Consider the following 19252-nt stretch of genomic DNA (forward strand, 5'->3'; position numbering starts at 1 on the left):
TACTTGATAGATAGGATGCATTTCTTTAGCATTACTGTAATATCCTCAAAAATGTTATTAAACCAAACAAGGTGTTAGGGTTTCTAGCACCTTCATATTCAAATGGAGTCCAGAGTCTGGGGGAAAAATGTAACTGTGTTCTTTCACTGAAATATTTAGCCATATATATTTCATGGCCTTTTCCCCATACTACATTTTCACTATAAGAATTTCCTTAATTTTACATGCCCATGGTACTAAATGTTATTAAAATGTTAACTCATATAATTTCATTAATTAATAAAAGTTAAAAGCACAATAGTCTGAATTACTATACACTATATCTTGAGGAACTCAAGAACAATTTACTACCTTTAGTTCATTATTTGTACAATAATACCTTGAGGTCCAGAATAGGTCTCATGGGTGGTGTCTCCATTTTATAGAAATGCAGAAGCAAGCAAATCAAGGACATTTTGCAAGGCTCATGATATGGTCAACAGTTTGTTTAGTTGCTTATTTAGGAAGTTACTTGTCTGATTGTAAAATTAATTTTGTTGAATGTTGCATCTTCTATTTTATGCCACAGATTCTTAGAAGATCTTGTTCTCTCACTTAAAACAATCTGAATGTTCTGAGTTTTATCTACTCACTCTCGACTTTTAAATTGCAGATCGTTTATTCCTCTCTAGTCCCTTCAGCTTTTTTCTCAGGATTTTCTTTGTTTTGTTTATGTTTTCTTTTTTCTGTCTTTGTGTTTGTTTCTTTTGGAAGGCCTCATACCTCTCTGCCTTTCACTCAGCCTAGGTAAGTTTATCACTTTATAATCTTTCACCTATGCTTTAGTAATGCACATTAGTCTTTAAAATTGTTGAATTCAGCTGACCCTGAGTTTATATTATAAGAGACTTAGATGTCTCCTATCCAAGTCTGAGGTAGCTCTGTTAAATTAAGAGTTTACCTGGTGAAGAATCATTTTACATACATAATTCTTAATAAATATGAAAAGTCATTGCTTTAGCTACTTTCCTTCTTTGATTATGCAATGGTTACATAATGTTGCTACATTGCAAGGACTAAGAGAAGTGAAATCTAGATGGCAGATAAAAGATTTATAATGTTTTTGAAGGATAAGAATATATATAGTTTATTGTTTATAATATTTGATTCTATCGTCCAAGGTAATTCAGATCACACAGAGTAAAGCCATCATATTTTTAAAACAAGCAGATCAACGAAAAATGAATAGTTCATACGATAGTAAAAAGCAGTATATTATATATGTACAACCCAAACTAGCTGTTTCGGGACCTCCAGGAATGCTTCTTGAAATACAGTCTCCAGGCTTAGTGTAGTAAAAAGTTTGGTGCAGACCCTGAGAATTAGGTGGTTCTTATATGCACAAAAGTGTAGCAGGCAAAGTTTTTTTTTTTTTTCTTAAGGATAGCTGGAATGACAGCTGGTTTTATTTAAAGATCTATAAAGTACACTAAAGCAGTGTCCAGCATACATAAATATAAAAGTAGTTTATATCATGTCAAGAGTATAGAGGGGAGGCCTTTCAAAGAATGATCTCATAGGCATCTTTGGCAAAAAGCTGGCATATATCCTATGTACTCCAGTGAGGCTTACATTAGCCAGGCATTCCACCCCCTAGGAAGTAAATTTCGTGGATTGATTTACAGTGCTTTTATTATCAAATCACTTTTTTGGGAGAAGAGAAGGCAGTCTTTGTGGGAGGCTGTTAGCCATCCTTGCATAAATCATTTCTCGTTAATTTAGATTGCTACATAATGTCTTTCTGGAATTTTTTTGGATGTTCTACAAAGTCATATTTCTATCCTCATGTATCAAACAAAGCCATTGGCATATGATAGAATAGATTTATATTTAAATCTTTTTGTGGATTTTTGGTAACTTTTTCTTGATCGATAGTATTCCTACAGTAAAATTTCACAAATCATAAGCTTTTCACTCATTGAAAATTTACAGATGTAACCAGCATGCATATTGAGTTAAATTTTTCCAGCATCCACAAAGCAGACACTGTACCATATACCCAACCAAAGATAATTACTATTTTGAGTTCTATCAACCTAGTGTTGTTTGGCCTTTTCATGAAATGTATATGTATTTTTATATATACACACACATACACACACATTCACACACATATATGTATATGTAAATAATAGAAATTGAATTATAGAGTATTTACTCAGTTTTATCTGGCTGCTCTTACTTAACATTATATCTATGAGGTGTGCCCATATTGTTGCATGTAGTAGTAATTTGTTCTTTTTATTTCTTCGTGCTAGTTGGTTGTCTAAAATTACTCTAATGTAATGTATCTTATAGTAATAAGTAATTTACTATAATCTATTTTTCAGTTGCTGCTATTATAAATAGTTACAAATATTTTTGTACATGTATTATGGTGGGCGTACATAAGCATTCGTTTATCTTCGTTTTTACATAGGAGTAGAATTGTTTTATCACAGGGTATTCACATATTTCAACTTCCATTGCTAATGTCAAATGATTTTAAAAAGGAGTATCTCCATACACATTCACACCTGCACTGTATGAAAATTTCAGGTGATCCAAATATCATTCAATGCTTGATATTGTCTTCCAGCCATTGTAGTGGGTATGTTTAATCTGGTTTTCATTTTTTTTCTGATGTTTAACAATGTTGAGAATCTTTGTATATACTTATTGACTATTAGAATGTTATTTTTATTAAGTACATGTCTAAGAACATTTTAAAAAATTGGGATGTCTGTCTTGTTCTTATCACTTGGCAGGAGTACTTTATATATTTTAGATGTTAATATTTTCTCTAATGTGTATTATGAATATTTTCTCCAGCTCAGTATCTCAGTAATGTTTGGCTTTAAGTAATATTTATAGTTTTCAGTGTAGAGGTCTAGCATATATTTGTAAATTTATAAACATAGAAACTATTTTATAGTCTTTTAAATGATGTTTTGATGCTAATATAAAAATGCAAGTAATTTTGTGTATTGGCTTTGTAGTCAATGACTTGCTTAATTCATTTATTAATTATAAAAATTAATATGTAGATTATTGTAGAATTTCTATCTAAACAATTATCTGGAAATGGTAACATTTATTTCTTCATTATAAATCAGAGTTCATATTTATTTTTTTTATAGCCTTGTTGAGTTTTGTTTTGTTTTTCCACTTTGTACGTGTCTATGGAAGACTGTGAAAGCACAGTGAATATTGATTTAGGGATTACAAAAACATATCAACTAGATGAACTCACAAATACAAAATCCATAAATAATAAAAATTACTTGTTTTAATATTTATATATGAGATAGAATAGAATATCACATAATAGTGTGTGCCTCTGTGTATATTATGATAAGATATAGTTTATTCAACTATACTCCTACTCTTGGATGTATGAATTACCTCCAGTTTTTTTTAATTATCACTTCCAATACTGTTAGAAACTTTAGCAACAGCTAGTTATGTTTTCCTTTTTCATTCTTCTACATTTTGCATATTGACACATTATGTTCCATTTATAAATTATTTTCTCTAAAGCTAAACCATTTACCTGCTGATTTGTTCACTCATTTGTTTAACAAATATTTATTGATTGCTTGCTGTGTTTCCAGTTCATTCGGCAACTTTTTAACATGTTTTCCCTTTTTGTTTTAATGGACTTAGTAATTAATTACCAGAGTTTTTTAATCACAAAAGTATTTTGCAGTCAAAACCATTTATATATGTCCCTCTGTCTGCAGTATCGTGGAGTGTCCATGGTAGATAGGATGAAGGCATACTAATTTCCACAAATCATAAGCCTAGTATGAGTATAGCTGTACTATGATGAATATCATGGAGAGCATACCTAGCTTTCAGCCTTGTTGTTTCTCTTTAGTCATTTGTGCTATTATAACAAAATAAGACAGATGGAGTAATTTATAAAGAAGATAAATTTATTTCTCACAGTTCTGGTGGCTGGGAAAAGTGTAAGACCAAGCAACCAACACCGCTATCTGGTGAAGGCCACTTTCAACTTCCAAGATGGTGCCTTGTTGCTGCATCCTCACATGATGGATGGGGGAAACCCAAGAGGGGATGAATACTATGATGTCACATGGCAGAGGGCAAACCAACTTCCACAAGTCCTTTCTGCCCTAATCCATTAAGACTTAATCACCTCTTAATACCATCACAATGAGTATTAAGTTTCAATATGAGCATTGTGATAAGATCTTATGTGCTGTGGTGATTTATATTGCAGCTTTTCTTTGCTCTATGAAGAATTTTCTCTGATGTAGATTGAACAAGAGGAAAAATGTAATACATGAATTTACCTTTGAGCACCCTCCACCCCCACATTGTTTTGAGGTTTTGGCTTAACAGACTCATAGAAAGTACTTTGGAACTGCTGAATATATTAATTATATTTAAATGAAGTAATGTGAGCTGGTCCCCTGAAAAGTTCCTTAAAAGATTTTTTTTTAGTTATTATTTTGTTCAGGTAAACAACTTTCTAGGCTGATGGAATAGGTAAAATTGCAAAAAAAATGAGTAGACTATAATGAAAAATAACAAGATTAACTACTCTAGAGTAAAAATAAAGCTAGGATACAATAAGAGATACAAGTTTAGTTAGTTAAATGTTTGGCCAATGCCAAAAGGTTGAAATTTAATGTAAAAAGGAAGGAAATTTGCAATACCAAAAGCTTTTGGAGTAAGATTTATAGAAGATAATTTAAGTGGCAGAATGTAGGATAGGTGTAGAAGACAGAATATGAGGAAAGAGAAGACACAATCCAATGTCTAGAACCTGAAATATGAGACTGGATATAGAAATGCAGATAGAATGGCAAATATAAGATTGTTGTGTATCAAGAATTATCAGAATTTGGCAATGACCTGATGAGACAAGCAAAATAAAAATGACTTCAGGGTTTTGATTGCCTGGAAATGTTATACAAGAAGACTGTTGAAGGATATATTATGTTGAGATAAGCGAATGACTTGAGAATAACAATGAAAAGACATTGGAATGTCAATGTCGAAATGTCCTGTAACTGAGGATGTGTAATTTAGGATCAAAAATGCATTAAAACTCTATTATTGAATGATTTGCCCAAGGGACTACTTGTAAAAAGCAAAGGGCCTTAAAGTGATGCTCAGCCAGCAGGCGAGAACAGGATCTTGCAAAGGACCACCTAAAGAGACATCTGGGAAACTCAGAGTGGAGAGGAATGAAAAGTAGGGTTAAAAACTGAATCAATAAAGAGAATGTGTGATAATTCACTCTGTTGAAGAAAGCAAAAGGATTAAAAATGGAGAGAGTGGTCTAGAAAGAAGGGAAAAAATCTTGATTTGACTCAAGTCAGTATCTGTAAAGGAGCACCTATAATGACTGAAGCTTAGAATGGAGAGGGGTTGGGAGGGATATCAACAGGTTGGGAGGATGACACTTCTTATTAAATTGGAAAACAGATGAAGATAAATGTGCTTCTAGGAATATTTTATCTAAACAAACACTTGGACTAAGTCAAATAGTTAATAATATGTTACTTGGAAGCACCTGATACATAGTAGGTGCTCAATAAACGTTTGTCCAGTGAATAAGTGAACTCTTATCCCTGTCTCATTCACATCCAATGCCTTTGGTACACTTTCTGAATACTAAAAATATAGGAATAGGTGATTTTGTGAAACAGTTATATGGAACAGTAAGCTAGAGGTCAGATTGGAAGCAGTTCCTGAGGGATGTAGGAGAAAAAAATGGGGGTATTAGGCAAACTCCACAACAGTAAAGAATCACAACATGGAATTCTAGAAGTAGGAGGGATCCTGCAGGTCACTGGATAGACCAACTTTGTTATTACATTGATGTGAATTTGAGGCTCAGTTTTGTTAAATAACTTACCATATATATGTCAAGGTTCAGTTTTAGGAAATTGAAACCACACTAGCCATTTTAAGCATGAAAGAATTCAATAAAAAGATTTAAGTGTACATTAAATCTTTGGAAGGATTGAAAACACAGCCTCTAGGCTTGGGGTGCAGGACTAGTTCCCAGAATGATATAGAAGATGGCCCACCCTGGTAGCTGCTATTTCTGCTAAAATCTGGGAATGGGAGATTGAGATAGCTGCTGCTGCTACCAATGATGTTATCCAAGGATAACAAATAGCTACAACTGAAACTGCACCTTTCTTTCAGCATCCACACAGCTAGCAACTAGACATAGGACCCTGCTACAGAAAGCCACTGTTTTTACAGTGTCTCCATAACCATATTTGCCATTCTGAGTTCCAAATCTCATATGAGTTCATCCAGTTGGTTTAACCAAAGTCTCATGTGGAATTCTAACTACAAGCACATTGGGAACTATAGTTCCAACTTCTGCAGGAGTGCACCCCACAAGGAGGTTAGAACGAATGATGACTCCCAAGTAGCTTCTGAAGCTAAGATAATCACTGTAACAAGGACATGGAAGCCCTGTTGCTACAATTTCTTTGTTATCATTGAATACAAGTACACAAAAAGAAATTATGTGGATTCAGCCCTGCCTTCTAGAAATCATATTTTGAGACTGAAAGGCCCATAAACAGAATGACCACTTAATTTATTGTTCAAACTAGGACACGTGAGAATGAACGAAAACATTCCTAATATTGATGCCAAGATAGTAAGCATGGTACAGAATTGCCCCAGGAAATCTGGCCTGAAGCCTGTTTATAAAATATTTAAGATTCTTCATGATCTTGCTTCAACCTCTCTTAGTAACCACATTTCCCAGTGTAAATATTCACTTAGTTTTGCTCCATCCTCTTTGAAGTTCTATTTCCCCAACGTATCAGTACTTTTCAGTCTTTCTGCATGCATTATGCCCATTGTCTGGAAGGGCCCACCCTATTTCTCCATGTCTAATATCTGTGCATCTTTTAAAATCCATTTCAGATGTCACCTCCTCTGTTGACACATTCTCAGATTCTTCCTGGTAGAGTAAACTGATTCTTCCTCAGTTACACAAATATCTTGCATGAAAATATCTGTTTACATAACCTTCTTTCCTATTAAGCTGTGACCGCCTTGATGACCGGAATTCAGCTTATTCACGTTTGTTTGCAGGAGCCAGATTAGGTTCTGTGCTGAAAAGGTGTTCAAGAAATGTTTTGAAATAGATGGATGGGAGGAGAGAGAGGAAAGAAAGGTGAGGGGACGTCCTTCCAGGAAGGAGGTAATAAACCTTTTCTAGTAATTCTAACATCTTTATATGTGAAGGTTTTCCTTGTGTTACCAATTTGTTAGATCTTTAAAACCACTGAATGAATTGAGATGTGGAATCACATTCTTTCTTAGAAATAGACTTGCTTCCTGTAGACTGGATTTCCCTTTTGGTATTTGAAGAAAATATCTGTATGTATTGATTTTGATGACATACAAAATCAATACCACTGTATACCACTGGTGGTAACGTGGTAAAGTGTTCTCACTACATCCGGATAACCTTTCAAATATGTCATTCCTCAATTTGAATTGAATATATAAATGTTTAGGTTTCTTGGACTAAAAACACATAATCTTTAAAATCTAAGAAGATGAACTTAGATATAACAGAACCTATTGTACCATGAATCACCATTGTGCCACTTTCCTTATCACAAGATGATTTTTTTTTGAGTGAGCTGTTTCATACTGCTTGTTGTTACCCTTGTTGATTTTGAGAAATGGCCAACAATGAACCCTAATTTATAAAATTTATTTCTTGCCTTTACCTCTGTAACATGGCTTTCTGAAGTTCACCCCAATTTTCTATCATCTAAATATGATTTTTAAAACCCTAGCTTGTAATTTTGTGAAAAACTCAGAGCAAAACATATTCAGTGAATATTTCAAAAATCGTGTTCTTTGGACTGTAAGGTGATATCCATGTTTGCTAAGGTTTTAGTTTTTTGAACTCCCTCCATGTTTGTGCTTAGTTAACAAGCACTTTTTTTTTTCTTTGCTACTCTTGGAAGACAGTTTCTTCCTGTAAACACATTTACATTACCTTTTGGCTTATATAGCTTTTAATGAACAAAGAAGTTCACATTGTTTTATGAGAAAGGTGATTTTTTTTTTTTTTGGAAATTTCCTAAATGCTACTCAACCTTAATTGCACTTTCTTCCATATGATACTGTGTGTTGCAAGGACATACTAAAGGAGATTTAATGTGTCATAAAAGTACATTTTTTAATTAAAGGGACATTTTCAGGATTCTCACTGTATATTTCACTACTGCCTAACTTCATCAAGTCCAAGTACATGTATATAGAAAATCATTTAGGGAAAGCTAAATGGCTGTTGAAATTTTAAGGCATGTTACCCTGTAACGTGCCTGTAAATCCAAGCTTCTAAACTACCATATGTTCTCAGCAAAACCAAATTTAGTGAACTGCTGCTCCTGATCAAGATAGAATAACAGAGACTGCATTTACTCTCTTGCTTTAAACAACCGGAAATGGACAAAATGTCTGAAACAACAGTCTGCAAGACGTTGGCTATCAGGCAGTGAATGACAGTGATCCTGAGAGATGAGAAACATATGAGGTGAGCCTCAGGATTGCCCCAGCTTATTGTCTTGAGGGTTTCCAGATGAATCCCAGGGAAGGGGAACCCAGGTGGAGCCTAACAAATTCCCAGAGTTGAGAAGCCAGAGCTGAGAGCCTGGAGAGAGGAAGGTGGCCAGAGTTCACAGGACTGAGAATGGGAGGAGAGCCATACAGAGATACAACTCTAAAGATCTGCAGAGGTCCCCCTCTGGTATTCAGCTGAGTCCAGATCATAGCATATATATGTGAGGAAACTACATGAAGCCTGAAAAAGAGCCACCTAAAAAAAATCAGAGGTAACAGTGCCTGGTGCTTATATGGGGCTGGGAATAGTGCTTGTTTCCACAAGCCAGACTGCAATATCTCATGATTCACATCACAGTGGAGGGTAGACAGATGGGTCTGGTCTCAGTGATGGTCAGTCATTAGCTGTAGATGGGCACTGCTCTGACCCCACCTAATAAATCTTACAAGCAAGACCCGAAAGGAACAAACTTGTCAAGTAATTTAACTGCATCCAAGAACAAAGTTCAAGAATATTTATAGGAATACAACTATATCCAGCAGCCAAAAGGGTAAAATTCACAATGTCAGACCTCCCATCTAAACTTACTGACTACGCAGAGAAGCCAGAAAATGCAACCCATAATGATGAGAAAAATAAATCTGTCCAAACCAACACAGAACTGACAAAATATGTTAGAATTAGCAAAGACAAATATTAAAGCAATCATTAAATCTATAGTTTATACATCTTAGAAAACATAGAAGATATAAAAATGCCCATTATTTTCCATCCATATGGTCGATACTATTTCAGAGAATATATTACAGGCACACAGTTATGTAGTAAAATGTAGTAACAGTGTTTCTCTCTTCTGGCATATTTTATTCCTTAGACTAAGAATAGTTTTATATTGGCAAATAAGTGTCTTTAGCAGAAATCACTTTAGGAATGGCTCAACAATTTTGTTTGAATGCAAAAAAGATTTGTTATTAAATTTAACTTGAATAATATTATTTGTGGACTAGGAATTATAGTATTCCATTAATAATATTAGATAGCAAACGTTGTTCTGTCACAGATCTATCTTAAATCTGCAGTAATTACTGTGGCTTAAATATGTTAACTGTGTATGATATAAAAACTGACCAATCAGAACGTGAATCAAAACTGTTTGATCAGTATTATTCAAATAAGCAAAAGCACTTTAGATTTTTAAAAATGTAGAATGACCGCTTCTTCAATAATTTGATGCGATAATAACATACATTTTAATTCCATGTTTGGAACTCTTCTTTAGTAAAATTTTATTGCAAGTAGCATACATATGTTAACAAAATTTTATTGTGTCATAACAAAGAGATATGAAGTAAATTTTTAATCAGGATAAAATTCTGATCTGTACTGTGAATACGTAATACTTAAAAAATGTCTTAAGTGTTACCTTTTAGACAACCGAGGTTGTTTATAAAATCTGGAAAAAAGAAGGCAACATTTTATTTTTTAGAGAAGAGATTTAAGGTGTTCTTGGAAAATTGTGTATAACTGCCAATGTCTCCAGACTTTATGGACACTGTGCTCGTTAAATGGGAGAATGGTCAGATTATCTCTTATTGTGATAAGTTACTAGACTTTTATATTGTTATGAAGTATTTTATATCATAATATAGATTCTCTTAGTGTAGCACATTTTTTTCATGTAAAAATGTTTTAACTATGGTTGTATCCTTGACGAAGGATTTAGCATCAAATAAATTATAAGTATGATCAATCATGTATGATCAAACAGCCATAACAATAATAACCATCTTTAATAATTTAGTGAAATTGTGGCCTAATTATTAATTATGGAAATTTAGCCAGAAAGAACATGTTAGTGATCAGCTAGCACAGCCTATTTATTTCAGGAAATTGAAGCTCAGATAAGTTTAGCTTCTTTCTCAAAATCATAGAGTTGCATCATAGTAGAGCTGGAACTAGAACTCAGTTCTCTTTTTATCATTTTCTGTTCCATTACTGTGTAATAAATCACCCCTAATTTAATAGCTTAAAACAATGCCTATTTATTAGCTCACAGTCTATAGGTCAGAAGTCTAAGGTGGCTGGACTGGTTCTTTGCTTAATTTATCACAAGGCCAAAATCAAGGTGTGGGCCAGATTGAAGTCTTATCTGAAGGATCTGGGAAATAGTCCATTTCCAGGCTCTTTGAGGTTGTTGGCAGAATTCAGGTCCTTGTTTTTGCAAGCTGAGATCCTCATTTCCTTGCTGGCTGTTGGCTGTGGTTCACTGTCAGCAACTAGATACCTCTCTCCTGTCCAGGAGCAGAATCCCTCCATCTCCAGAGCCAGCAATGGTACATCAAACTTCCTCCTGCTTCATTATTTCTGACTTTCCCTTCTGCCAACAGCCAGATAAAGCTCTCTGCTTTTAATGTCTCATGAGGTTAGATCAGGCCCACCTGGATAATGTTTCTATCTTATGGTCAATTGTACCATATAACATAACATAATTGTAGGAATGATACCTCATCAAAGGCACAGGTTCTCGGGACTAGGGCCGGGCATCTTAGTGGGGCCATTTTAGAAAGTCGGCTTGCTGCATTCCTGAGCCTATTCTGATTTTCTTTGTATTATATCATACAACCTCTTTCTGAAAAATCTGTAATATAAATATGAATATGCTCATAAAAAGTTTACATATATCTGAGTCAAATATAACTTTGATATTTGTGTGGCTTACTCCATCACTTTGCAAGATCTCAGCCCATTTGCTGCCTTCTTTTGAGAACCTTATGTAAAATTTTGCCTCCCTCGCCTTGTCCCTCTTACTCCCTTCCTCCTGTTTTACTCTTCTTACCCTAGTTGATAGTTCTTATCACTGGGATGTAAGTTCTATGAGGGTAAGCAACATGTTTGTCTCGTCCATTGCTGGATTCCCAGTGCTTAGAGCAGTGTGACATAAAGTGGTGTTCAGAGCCTTTAAACATTTATCTGACAGAATAAATGGCAAGTGTTAATATTAATATTAACATATTAGTCATTTGGCTATAATGACTTATTTACATTTTTATTAATCATTCCATATTGGAGTGATTTAGAATGCAAATGTAGAGTTTCTGGAGAAGTTTGAGGTGAAGAGCTTTTCTATCCTTATTAAAGTTGCATATAGGTGGAAAGTGAGGGAAGTAACGTGAGCTTTGAAATTGGCAGCTGTGAAAAGGAATCTCACCTCTCTGCTATGTAGTTGACCTTATTTAGAAAACCTTAATTTCTAGCAGTCTAAGATTACTAGAATGTAATCTAGTAATTGGGTGTGGCGACCTCTTCCTCTACTCTTCTGTTACCTCCTTGATCTAGTAGAGCTGAACTACAAAAGCCATAAATAAGAAAATATATAATTTAGTCAAGAGGAAGAGAAATGTTAATGAAAATGCTATTAAATGTTTAGAGCAGTAAAATGTGAAAATTAAAAACTGTGCTGTCTCCCAAAATTAATTATGATTTAGCTGAAAAAGAATAAAAGAAATAAACTAAGAAACAAATCACTAGTAACAACATTATTCATTTAAAATAGAACCGAGAGAATAAAATAAACAAATTGGGAAATAAAACAGAATATGTTGTCTTTTTCAGAGCACTGTATAGCCTAAGAATAGTTGACTACAGAAGAAGAATGAGAAGGAAAATGAAGACTATTGATGACTGTAGCAGAGAAAGGGTATAAATGGGCTTATTTATCAGGCTGCTCTTAGTTTCACCTGTCGGGAACTTACATCAAACTGTCTTAAGCAAATGGAAAAAAAAAAAAAAAAGTAAAATAAGAAAATGAGGTGGTGGTAGTTTATTGGTTTGTGAAACTGAAAAGACCAAGTTTTCAGAAATTAGTGGGTGAATTCACAGGCTCATACTCATCATTGGAGTGTAGTCTATTCTCTATTAGTAGTCTCCACTTTCCTCTTCTAGCATTAAACTTAGACCAACAACTATTTTCATACTAGCCGTAAACACCTACATTGTTATATTCCACCAGTTTTCAGCTTAATAATGAGAACTTTTCTTTCCTAGTAGCTCCAAATTAAAAAGTCCTAGTTCACAATTTCATTAGCATAATTTAAGCCATTTGAACATCTATTAACCAAGTACTGGAGTCAAGGAAATGGCATATGCTACTTGGCCATGCCAAGTGAATGTGCACTGCTAGAGCTGAAGATGGAAGTGTAGAGGAGAAAAGTGAGATGAAGAGGGCGTAAGTTCATGTAACTGCATGTACTGCCTGGAGAAAGATAATTCCCCCACACCTAGAGTCGCTGGATTTAGCAAATAAAACTACAGCATTTTCATTTGATTTTGAATCTCAGCTATAACAATGAGTAGGTTTTTAGTATTAAGTATGTCTCATGCAATATCTGTGAGATATCTATAGTAAAAATACTGTTGTTTATCTTAGATTTTAATTTAACAAAGAATACTGCATTTTATCTGACAACCTTGCCCACACCCAAATGTTTCAGCAATAAACCACTGAAATGAAATTAAAATAAATGGTTGCAATGGGACTGAATGAGCAACAATTATGAGAATCCACTACTATGGAAATGAGGACTATATCTTTCAAAAAATATTGAGGCCAAGAGAATGCAGAAGTTATCTCTAGACAAACAAATTATAATAGAAGAAATTAAACATGAAATGCATTATTGAAAACTAAGTATAAAAGATACCAGTGGAAGGCTGTTACTAAGGGATGAGGGAAGAGGAAGACCTGAAAAAGATTTCAGCAAGGTGGGTAACCTGTACAACATTCATTTCCTTCTCTTTTATTTCAAGCCCCTGTGATTCAATTCTGGCCACTGAAACATGGAGTTAAATGTTACCAAAGAGTTTCTAGGAAAGGTTTTTACCTGTTCCTAAGAAAGTAATGCAGGAAGACACAATCTGTTGGACATGGCTTTGATGCTAGAATTGGTGTAGCCATTTTGAAATAATCAAAGGAGCTAATTTGAAGGCAAAGTTTGTACACCAAGAATGGCAGGATATGGAAAGATGAAAAGAACTGAATCTTTGAAGACCTACTGATGGATTAACCAGGAATCACCATACCTCTGGAACTCTTGTTACGTGAACTAGTATGTTTACTTATTGCTGAAGACACTTTAAGTTTTCTTGATTTGCAGTTAGAAACATTCTCGCTGACATATAGAAGATTTTTATTGCAAGTCAGAGTTCATATTTTGGATATTAAAGTGATTTTAAAATTTCATTTGCTAATAATCACAAACCCAAAGCATTAAAACATTTTTTCCTTAAAAGGTAAGAAGTTTCCCATTTAAAAAATGTCATGTTATTCCATAAAGTAGTCAGTAAAAACAAAAGCAAACACATGGATGTTAGAATTAGAACTTTTGGGGAAAAGAAATAACGGAAACTGACATTCACTCAATGGTTATGTCTTTAAAAAATAAAAGCAACAGGTACTTAGTGAAACTTTTGAATTGACATCATAACTTGACCTGAATATAGTTCTTTGAACAATCATTATGGAATTTCTCAGTTTGTGAAGGATAGAGCTCCTTTTCACGCAAACGTTTTATATCTTGGTAGAATAGTGCCTCCACATATGTGGAGATGCTGTTACTGTATCCTTTTAGGAAGTGATAACTTTAAATTTTTTTAAGAAAGATGTCAATTAAAAATCACTATTGGATGATACAAACAGGTTAACACAATTATTTAAGTTAACTGCTCTCTGCTTCTGATGTTGACAGATGACATTTGTTGGAATTTACACTTATTTTTAGCTCTGATTATAGGATCTCCACCTACTCTTGGAAAATCCAGCCTGTAGTATTCCAGTTACTTCATTTCATAACAGTATTCTGTTCATGAAGAAGGCAAGATTTTTACATATAGCCTCATTCTGTATTCATTGTTACTGTAAAACAATATGATGCTTTCTCATTTTCCGAAATGATGCACTACAAAGAATGCTACTATGATACATTTTGGTAACATGAATCTTATTTTATTCTTCACTTATTCACATGAAAATTGGCTTGCATTCTCATAGGGAGTAAAGAGTACTGGGAGAACCTAGTCAACAAAATTAAAATTTCTTAGTGTCACGTATTTTAGGACTAGATTCAGTGGCATACAAGAAAAAACTCATTAGATGGGTGACCTAAACATGATGGAAGTGTTACCTCTCATATGTAATGAAGTTTGTTTTTAGGTAATCCAGGGCTGGTATGGTGAGTCTACAGTCACTGGGGAGTCACACTCCTTTAAAGTGTCAGACTCTCCTCTATTCAGCATGTCCCTGTATCCTAGGATCACCCCATAGAACTGCTGACATCATGTCCACATTCTAGGCAGCAGAAAGGAATATTGGGTGATTGAGTGGAGGGCCAAAGGGGTGTGCACCTACTGGAATGAATTGTCTTCCTTTGAGGAGTCATAAGCCATCAAGATATAAGCAATACTTCTGTTTAGATCTCATTGGCTTATACTTAGTCACATGTAACCCTTAGTCACAGGGAGATTGGGAGTGACTTTTTGCTGGGTTTATTATTATTTCAAGTAAAATTAACATTCTGCTCCTTAGGGAAGAGAGAATGAATATTGGGTAGATGGTTTTATCACAGGCTCTATCACAGTATGCTTATAATTGCATTCCAACCCCAAATGTATTTGTATTAGATTCAGAACTTGTACCTTTCCAATTTTACCTTCGTCTCCTGTCCTTTTTTAGACCATAGAAATTTTTTTCTGGGGTAGGGAGCAATTTCACTAATCCTATACTTTGATTTCCTGTAAGTATGATTAAGCATATGAACATGTCATTCTCCTAAAAATGTTTCAAGCCTTAGTGTCCATAATCAGCAAAGAAAGTTATATTCTACTTTATCTGTTTAGTAAGTTCAAAATTCTGATTTGATACTGATAATCTTATACTTAACACTAAAAATAACTGTATTTATTGTGACTTGATTGAACACCTATATGCCTCTCAAAAATCCATTCTGATAAAATAGGCCTTATAGTAAAATGATCACTTCTGCAAATTCCTATACAGTAATTGGGAAACTAGGGGGTGCACAAAAGGATAGAATTAAAATGTTTCCAAAATATTAATTAATGCACATCAGTAATTCCTAAGGTAACCTTCAAAAATGTACGTTTTCCTAAAAAGTTTTAAAAAAGAAAACTCACTCTAAGAACTAAGAGGGGATTGCCTTTGATATTTCTGAGAAGCTTAAAAAGCACTGTGAGCATCATCTTTTTGGAATGAAGCATGAGATTAATAACACTGCTCTACCTTTTGCAAGGCCTTTTTTTTCCTTTTGAATGCTCAGTTGAGAACACACCTGTTAGAAAGCTCTCTGTAACCTGGATTTTCCTTTTTTTCTGCTAATTCTGTTGTCGCATAAATCACTCTCTGCTGCCCAACTCAGCTAGCACCATTGAAGCCACATGGCAAGTGGAGTTATTACTCAAATCCGTCTCCCTAAAGGCTCAGAGGTTGTTTTTCAAAGATATTTTGGCAGGCAGGGAACTAAGGAATTGGTGCTGCTGATTGTTTGGAGACACGATCATGGTGATATAGGAGTAAAGAAGAAATTATCTAGGTGGGTAGTGAGGGTAGGGCAGTTCTTGGTAACATTTTTCTTTTCATGAAAAGCAGCCCCAAATCATTTTCTTTTCTAACAAAGAACAGCCTGTAAAATTGAGCGGCAGACATAGAAAGGCAAGCTAGAAACTTGCTAGGTGAATGCTGGCAGTTGTGCCAATAGGAAAGGGGGTACCTGGGGGCTAGGCATGTCCAACATGGCAGCTCCATCTTCCCTTCTCTTTGCCAGCCACATGTACAGTAAGGATGAGACAACATGGCACTGGCCATGTGGAAAGCCCATTTGAATAATAAGATTAGGGTGGGATGGCCAGCTTCCCAGCATGCTATGTAACTGTTACACCTGGTCCAACTAATCTGTGGGCCCTATGTAAATCAGACATTACTACCTCCAGCCTGTCTATAAAATCCAGTGTACTCTGCTGGGGGCTGGAAGCCCCATCTGGGTGCCCTTCTCTCTCACAGGAGAGAGAGCTGTTCTCCTTTTTCTTCTTTTGCCTGTTAAACCTCTGTTCCTAAACCCACTTCTTGTGTGTGTCTGCATACTGAATTTCCTTGGTGCAAGATGACAAACCCTGGGTCTTTACCCCAGACAACGATGCCACTTCAATAGGTGTTGGAAAATGATCGTCATATGCTGAGTCCACCTCTTGGTGGGGCCACAGTACCAGCTGAGTCATGAGTCATGCATTTGGTTGGGGTCAGTCGGTTGTCAGAATGCACAGGCTAAAAAATATCTCAAAAGATCAATCTTAGGTTCCACAATAGTGATGCTATCTACAGAAGTAATTGGGGCCAGGTGTGGTGGCTCACGCCTATAATCCCAGCACTTTGGGAGGCTGAGGCAGGCAGATCGCTGAGATCAGGAGTTTGAGACCAGCCTGGCCAATGTGGTGAAACTCCGTCTCTACTAAAAATACAAAAAGAAAAAAAATTAGCTGGGCGTGGTGGTGTGTGCGTGTAATCCCAGCTACTCGGGAGGTTGAGGCACAAGAATCACTTGAAGTGGGGAGGCAGAGGTTGCAGTGAGCCTATATCACACCACTGCACTCCAGCCTGGGTGACAGAGCGAGACTCTGTCTAAAAAAAAAAAAAAAAAAAAAGAAGTAATTGGGGAAATTTCCAATCTTGTGACCTCTGGAACAATAGCGGTTCATCATTTTATTATGCCTGTATCTTTAAAGAATTCAAACCTCATTCATAATCCTAACCTAGTGGCCTTTCATTAGTTTTACAAAGGCAGTTTAGTTGTGGGAAGGGCTATGGTCATCCTTGCTTTAAGGTTAAACTATAAAATAAATTCCTCTCAAAGTTAGTTTGGCCTATGCTCAGAAATAACCAAGAACAGCTTGGAGGTTAGAAGCAAGATGGAGTCAACTATGTCAATTTCTCTTATTGTCATAGCTTTGCCATAATTTTGCAGTTTTACTAAGACAAATTCATTATGAATGAAGATATTTCACAGCCTCAGAGCAGTCTGTAATTATAATGATGAGTATAAGTAAAAAGTGCCAGAAGCTATCCTACTGTCTTTCTTTGAAATATTTGATATTGTGCATTTTAGGAAACATGGAAAGAACACTGCCCAACATGGAGGAAAGTAGGGACAAATTATTCTTGATTTTCAAAGGCTTCCTTCTTCTTTCCCAGGTTTCTTACACAATAAAAAGAGAGATTCTGTTTCCTTACCAGAAAACTACCTATTTAAAGAGGCTTGAAAAGGCCAAACCAAAGGTGTGTTAAAGCAGAATGAACTGCCTTTCTGAAATAAGTATTCAGCCTACTTCATTCACACATCAAGCTTCATAATATAATAACATTGCTGGTATATTTCCATTGGACGTTTTCTCTGAGCGTTCTGCCAACAGGAGCCATTTTTAGAATTGAGAGCTCATGTCTGAATTTCCTATATTTGTACACTAGCTATCACAGCCTTTCACATTCTCAAGTGTGTGAAAAAGACTTGAGGTTGAATAGTAAAGCTATTTGCAGGTGTAGTCGTCTCTTAACCTCAGTGAGGGTTTGCAGCTCTTGAAAACTTTTGAGGAAAGCTTTCTGTTTGATGTGGATGATGGTGAGAGTTATTTATATATTGTGGAGCCAATGTAATTCCTTGGTGAGGAGAATTTTCCCAGCTAATGAGCTAGCAGTTGGGCTTAGGTCAAAGTAAATTAAAGTAGAGCTTTTAAACCTGAGTAGTCACATTCAGACCATGTCCCCCTACTTGTAAGGGAGGGTATTAGTGTTTCTATATATTTTTTAAAGGTAGAAAAAGTGTGAGCAGGATCTGTACTTTCACTACTTCTAATCCTTTTTGGCTAGGGCTTGGTCATCAACCTTCCCGGCCAAAAGACACCTATTTTTCCCGTCTTAATTTTATTAAAGCCACAAAGGTGGAGAGGACAGTACCTATTTATTAATGTCAGATGCTGACTCAAATGGCTAACAAGCCCCATTGCAGCATGAAATAAAAGCATGAGTCAGAGCTGGTTCTGTCAAACATGTTTTTAGATATACAGTTGTTTTAGACATCAAGGCAGCTTATAAAATAAAATCCTTTCTGAGTTCTATATACTTGAAATGGAGATGAATATATTTTTGGTTTTTATGTACCAGCAGTTTTGAATACTCTCTAATTTTAATCCAAATGATAGATTTTATTTTTTAATTCACTAAAACATTTTTTTCTCAAAAAATATAGTCATCTGAAAACAGATAACTTAGGTAATTAAAACCTGATGATGTCTCTCTTCTTCTTTCTTTCCGTGTATATAGGTACGTTGTATGTATATGTGTGTGTATGTGTGTATGAAATGTTCATTTGGAAAGTAAGAAAATGTAAGTTTCTTGAACTGCATTAAATAAGAAATTATTTTTACTTTTATTTTTCTTTGAATAAAAGTTATTTTCTGACTGACTTCTTACTTTGATATCTCAGGTTTAGATATATAGCAACTGAAATGACTTGCCATCCAAATGATGGCCAGTGCAAATATGGAGCACTAAAGTTTTCCTGTGTATCCCTGCATATAGACATA

At 35.0% G+C, this 19252-nt stretch overlaps 1 protein-coding gene across 1 annotated transcript in view; it reads left to right on the forward strand.

Moving 5' to 3' along the window:
- Positions 1 to 19252, forward strand: part of ADAMTS3 (ADAM metallopeptidase with thrombospondin type 1 motif 3) — a 290472-nt gene that overhangs the window by 213058 nt on the left and 58162 nt on the right. The gene's annotated exons all lie outside the window — the stretch shown is intronic.

The sequence above is a fragment of the Pan paniscus genome, chromosome 3, assembly GCF_029289425.2.
Source record: "Pan paniscus chromosome 3, NHGRI_mPanPan1-v2.0_pri, whole genome shotgun sequence".
NCBI lineage: Eukaryota > Metazoa > Chordata > Mammalia > Primates > Hominidae > Pan > Pan paniscus.